Source organism: Trichosurus vulpecula, chromosome 2 (genome assembly GCF_011100635.1).
Source record: "Trichosurus vulpecula isolate mTriVul1 chromosome 2, mTriVul1.pri, whole genome shotgun sequence".
In the NCBI taxonomy this organism is placed as follows: domain Eukaryota; kingdom Metazoa; phylum Chordata; class Mammalia; order Diprotodontia; family Phalangeridae; genus Trichosurus; species Trichosurus vulpecula.
Genome location: NC_050574.1, coordinates 49,116,043 through 49,122,088, shown reverse-complemented (window position 1 = coordinate 49,122,088; position 6,046 = coordinate 49,116,043). Strand labels below are relative to the sequence as shown.

The following is a 6,046-nucleotide window of genomic DNA, read 5'->3' as shown; positions in this document are numbered from 1 at the left end:
AATCTGACCTCAGACACTAGCTGTGTGACCCTGCACAGATCAAGCTGTCTGCCTCAGTTTCCTCTTCTGTCGAATGAGGGGTTTGGACTCCTAATTGTAGAGCTCCCATCCTATGTTGTTGAATCACTCAAACAATAAGCATTTATTAAGCATCCACCTTGTGCCTGGAACCCAGCTAAGTGCCAGGGACTAGTCTAAAGAATGAAACAATTTCTACCTCTTTAAGGAGTTCACATCCTAATGGGGGAAAGGAGGACAAGTACCTGTATAAGCATATGTGTATAGACTGTAAATATAAGGAGAATAAATTTAAAGAGTTCAATATAAATATAAAATTATATAAATAAATGAAATATAAATATAAAACAGTTAGCTATAAAACACTAACAGTTGGGGGGGATCAGAAAAGGCTTTATTCGGAAGCTCAGGCTGGGTCTTAGAAGGCACATTCTTGGTGGTGAAATGGATAGGGTGCAGAGCCTGGAGTCATAAAGATGAGAATGCCAATCTTTCCTCAGATGCTTCCTAGCTATTCGAATGTGTCATTTAACTGCTGCCTGCCTCAGTTTCCTTATCTGTAAAACAGGGATGATAGCAATATCTCCCTCCCAGGGTTGTTGTGAAATGAGACGATAATTACAAAGCACCCGGCAAATAGTAAGTGCTATACAAAAGTTAGCTATTATCACTGTTACCTGATTAGCACAGTGCCTGGCACCCAGTAGGTACTGTATACATGTTAGCTATTATTATTAATAACTGAGGTAATAATTGTAAAGCTCTTAGCACAGTGCCTGGCACATAGTAGGTCCTACATAAATGTTAGCTATTATTATTATTGAGATAATAATTGTAAAGCTCTTAGCACTGTGCCCGGGCACATAGTAGGTCCTACATAAATGTTAGCTATTATCATTATTAATTGAGATAATAATTGTAAAGCTCTTAGCACAGTGCCTGGGCACATAGTAGGTGTACATAAATGTTAGCTATTATTATTGTTAACTGGGGTAATAATTGTAAAGCTCTTAGCACAGTGCCTGGCACCCAGTAGGTACTGTATACATGTTAGCTATTATTATTAGTAACTGAGGTAATAATTGTAAAGCTCTTAGCACTGTGCCCGGGCACATAGTAGGTCCTACATAAATGTTAGCTATTATTATTATTGAGATAATAATTGTAAAGCTCTTAGCACAGCGCCTGGCACATAGTAGGTCCTACATAAATGTTAGCTATTATTATTATTAATTGAGATAATAATTGTAAAGCTCTTAGCACTGTGCCTGGGCACATAGTAGGTGCTACATAAATGTTAGCTATTATTATTGTTAACTGGGGTAATAATTGTAAAGCTCTTGGCATAGTGTCTGGGCACATAGTAGGTGCTGTATAAATGTTAGCTAGCATTATTACTATTACATGTGAGCATTTGCCATCATTCTTATTTTTGAGGCAGGCAGGGGTGTTTGTGTGTGCTTTTATTATCATGGGTGAAGGTCAACGCGTTGTTCATAGGATCATAGCTGTAGAGCACATGGAGGGGGCTGTAAGGTCATCTCCTCAAGTCCAGCCCCTTTGTTTTACAACTGAGGAAACTGAACCCCAAAGGACTCGGAGATTTCAGATTTCCCGGGCTGGCTTTCCTCCTGCATCTCTCCAGGCCACTCTCTACACTTCCTAAATAAAGAACACTAACAAGGGCAAGGGACGACGGGAAAAAGGTCTCAGATCCGGCTTTCCCCTCCTCCTGACCTCACCCTCCCTCCCTTTTCCCTTCTCCACATGGCGTCTCCCTCGGAGCCCCGCCCCCCCTCGCGAGGCGGGCTCGCCTAGGCCTCGTGCCTCCGTACGTCCGTGCGTGCGTGCGTGCGCGCGCCGCGCCGTACCCGCCCGGCCTTCCCCGGGCGGCTCTTGACGCGTGCGCGGTTTCGCTGTCTTCCCCGGGCCGGAGCGGCGGCGTTGGTAGTGGTGGTGGTGGCGGCGGCGGCGGCGGCAGCGGTAGCGGCGGCGGCGGCGTTGAGCGGAGGAAGATGGCGGCTCCGGGGAGTTCGGGGACTCGGCAGCCTTGAGGAAACGGCAGCGGGAGAAGCCCGGCCCAAAGGCCCGGCGCAGCGCGGCGCCCTCCTCCCCACTGCCCTCCCCTGGTCCGTCAGTCCGTCCGTCCGTCCGTGCGGCAGCGGCCGCGGAGCGAAGGCGAGAGCGGGTGGTGGCCAGGCCAGGTGAGGCCGTTCGCCGCGCCGGGGACTCGCCGGCTCCCTGGGGCCTGGCTGGAGAGAGCAGAGCGACCCTCCCCCCACTCCCCCCCATTGGGGGGAGACCCTGCCCACCCCCACCCCCCGTGAGGTGCGGGGTCCCTGGGCCAGCCAGCCCCCAGATCCTACCAGCCTCCTCTGCTGGGGTGCGGCCCACCTTTCGGGCCTTCCCTCCCGAGGTGGGAGCCCCCCTGCTCGGCCTCCCCTCGGAGGGTGCAAGCCCCCTCTCCAGCCTCCCTCTCGGAGGCCTCCTCAAGGTGCAGCACCCCTCATTTACCCTCTTCTCTAGTCTCCCTTTTGTGGGTGCAAAACCCCCTTCTCCCTCCCAGTCCCGCTTTTGAGGCTATAGACCCCTCCTGCCTCTTCTTCCAGAATTCTCCCTGAGAGTGCAATCCCCTTTCTCCCTCCTCCCCAGTCTCCTCTTTGAGGGTTCAAACCCACATCCCCTGTCTCGGCTTTGAGGGTCTTAACGTTCCCCACCCCCACCCAGTCTCTCCAGCCCCCTCTCTGAAGGCGGTAGCCCCCTTGCATTCTCTCACTGGGTTCCTCCCCTCTTAAGGTGCTAAGGCTCTCTAAGCCCAGCCCCTCCCTGTCCTCTTTGAAGATGTGTCCGCCCCTGCCTTGCCTGTGGCCCTCTCCTCGGGCTTCCCCCCCCTAAAGGTGTAGGCCCCTCACTATTGGGAGGGGCTCTCCTGTATCAAGAGTCATTCTCCGACAAAATGATGAAGGCAAGGCGGGGGGGATGCATCCACACACACAAAATGGCCAGCCAGCACCAGGACACAGCATCACCTGCTAAGCTCGAGAGGATGAAGGCACCCCCTGATTTTAATGCCCTTGATCCCCCCATTTGGCTCTGGGACGAAGGGCTGGCACTCCAAGCATTGAGAAAAAGGACTCGAAAGGCTTTGAAAGCCTCATGGAAGGTTTTTGACCTCTGAGGTACCTCTCAGCTCTGAACCTACGAACCCACGAACCTTTTTAGATAGCCCCCACAGCGTTTGTCTTTCTCATTGGAAAGAGATGGGAGCTGGAGCTCTCCTTGGTTATATAGAAAGTCAGCGAGTTTGGGGTGGGGGAAAGCTTGTTTCTGTGAGGTGGTTCTGAAGGGTGAGAACTAATTAGGAAAATGCAGAAATAACAGTTGAAAAGTCCTGCTTGTCTTGTCTCTAGGAATGTTGAGATCTTCTGTTTCAACTGAAGTTCATGTTTGTGAGTGTCCTTTGATGCTGTTCGAGGATTAACCCCTTTCTTTGTCTGCTAGGTCTTTAGATTTGCCTGATGTTAGGGAAATATCCTTTTATTTCCTTTAATTGGGATAGTGTTTGGATTTAACTTTTCCCCGGTAGAATACTGCCTGCGCCAGATGGAGATGAACTTTCGGCGAGTCAGCATCTTTTCTCACTTATTTGTTGCTATTATTGTATTATGTCTAGTGTCGCTTTTGGGGAACAGCCTTCCCTCCCCCACCTCCTCCCCCCCCCCCCCGGGGCCAATGGGGTCTAGTTGTGTTTCTATAGCTGTATAGTGAAAGTGATTCCGAAGTCTTGTCATTTCGCTTAGAAGTGGTGCTTTGGGCTGGAATTTTGCTGTGGCAAAATGTTAAAACATGGTATCAATACATATTGAGCCCACTCTAAATTACTTACTTAAGTAGAGTTAGCTTGCAGTTCTCCAAAAAATAAGAAAATCATGTGTCCAAAGGAGCAAAAGATTTTTTGAAAAATATAGATTATTTAGAATTACCATTTTAAAAATCTGACAGTGCAGGTTTTGTGACTAGCAGTGGTGGCTGTTCTGTCTGTCAAATTCTTAACTTTGAGCGTAGTCATTTGTACAGACTGATTCAACTTCTGGATCTTGTTATCATATGTTGTATCATTTTATACCCTGTAACTTTGTTTTCTGTTTGAAGTATAAATTAATTATGAGACAGTTATATAATTTACTTTATTAATATTAGTGGGTGGGTATGTTGCTCACTTCAACATGTTTTTGATTGTCAAAATGACAGTTGTCTGGGTTGAATGCCACTTAACACCAGGATGTTTGCAACTTGATTATTTCTCTTCTTTCAAAAACTGAAGTCTTTCTCATAGAGAATTGGGTCTTCTTACAGGGTTTATTGTTGCTTGCTGTTGCTAAAAGAATACCTGAATGCAGCAAAACACACCAATGTGGTTGTTTTGACATTGTGCTGACTTGCTGAGAATATTGCATTGTTGTGCTGAAATATCAGATCCTGGTGCAACTTCATGTCACCAATAGCTTCATTCTTTCTCTAGCGTTCTAGCTTTTGGGAAGAAATGTTTTCTCTTTTGAATCTTCCCCAGACTCCAAGTCAGGAAAGAAAAATAAGCAGGAAAATTCATTTTAAGGGAGTCATATTTATTTATTATTTATTGCTTTTTATTGTTAATTTTTAAAAAAATATTTTATTACCATTTATAACTTCTAGAAGAAGGTAAAATATTTATTTACATAGAACAAAAGGCAAAGTGCCTCATTGTTTCTTTACAACTCAGGGTGTGATCCATAACCCTGGATGGAGCAAGGAGAATGCCATGGAGCAAGGAGAATGCCAACAAAGCCTGTGTATTTTATGAGCTTTTTGAAGAAGCATGGTGTAGCGGAGGGTACAGTTAGGTACAGTGGATAGAGCATTGGCCCTGGAGTCAAGAAGACTCATCTTCCTGAGTTCAAATCCAGTCTTACACATTTGCTAGCTGTGTGACCCTGGGCGAGTCACTTCACCCTGTTTGACTCAGTTTCCTCATCTGTAAAATGAGCTGGAGAAGGAAATGGTGAACCGCTCCAGTATCTCTGCCAAGAAAATCCCAAATGAGGTCATGAAGAGTTGGACATGACTGAAATGACTGAATAAAAGCAGTTGTAGTGGAGACAGGTCTGACCTTGGGGGCTAGGAGACTGGGGTTCAAGTCTTGTTTGTAATACATTCAAATTGTATGATCAAAGGCCAGACCCCTGACTTAGAAGCATCCTAGACAACTTTCTGAGACGCTTAAATCACAGATGAGTAGCTGATCTACATCTTTTTCATTCATTTGGTTCATTTGATAAGCATTTATTAAGCACCTACTATGTGCCAGGCACTGTACTAAACTCTTGGAATATAAAAAGAGTTAAAAGACAGTTCCTACCCTCAATGAGCTTACAACCTAATGGGGGAGACAACATGTAAACAGATATATATATATATATAAAATGCAAGCTATACATATATATATGTATATAAAAATAAAATGCAAGCTATATACAGGATAAATAGGAAATAATTAAAAGAAGGAAAGCATTGGAATTACCAGGGTTTGGGGAAAAGCTTCCTGTAGAAGGTGGGATTTTAGTGGGAACTTAAAGGAAGCCAGGGAGGTCAGTAGTCACAGTGAAGGCTGGAGAGGATTCCAGATGTGGGAAGTACTCTGAGAAAATGCCTAGAGCTGAGAAATGGAGTGGAATGGTCTGGAGGCCCATATACTGGCATTTATTCACAGGTATGAGCAGATAGAGCTGTAGCAAAAATTTTTGAGGTTCCAAAGATACTACATTCAGAGCTAGAAGAGACCATAAACACCATCTGACCCAGTCTTTCACTTTGTGGACAAGAAAAACAGATTAAGTGACTTGACCCAGGTCATATGGGCTCCCATCTTCAGACTTTAAGCCCAATGCTTGTACCACTTGACCGTGCTATGTAGATTTGTGTAATTTTGTGCCTATTTTGAATCAGTCAACAATGATGAAAGTGCTGTATAAGTGTGAGTTATTTTGTA

General features: G+C 45.6%; 1 protein-coding gene across 1 annotated transcript in view; it reads left to right on the top strand.

Moving 5' to 3' along the window:
• The first annotated feature begins 1,865 nt into the window (after positions 1-1,865).
• FBXO42 (F-box protein 42) overlaps positions 1,866-6,046 on the top strand; it is a 102,674-nt gene continuing 98,493 nt past the window's right edge. Inside the window, exon 1 of the mRNA XM_036746169.1 lies at positions 1,866-2,222. The gene's annotated coding sequence lies outside the window, so the exon portion shown is untranslated. The remainder of the gene's footprint in view (positions 2,223-6,046) is intronic.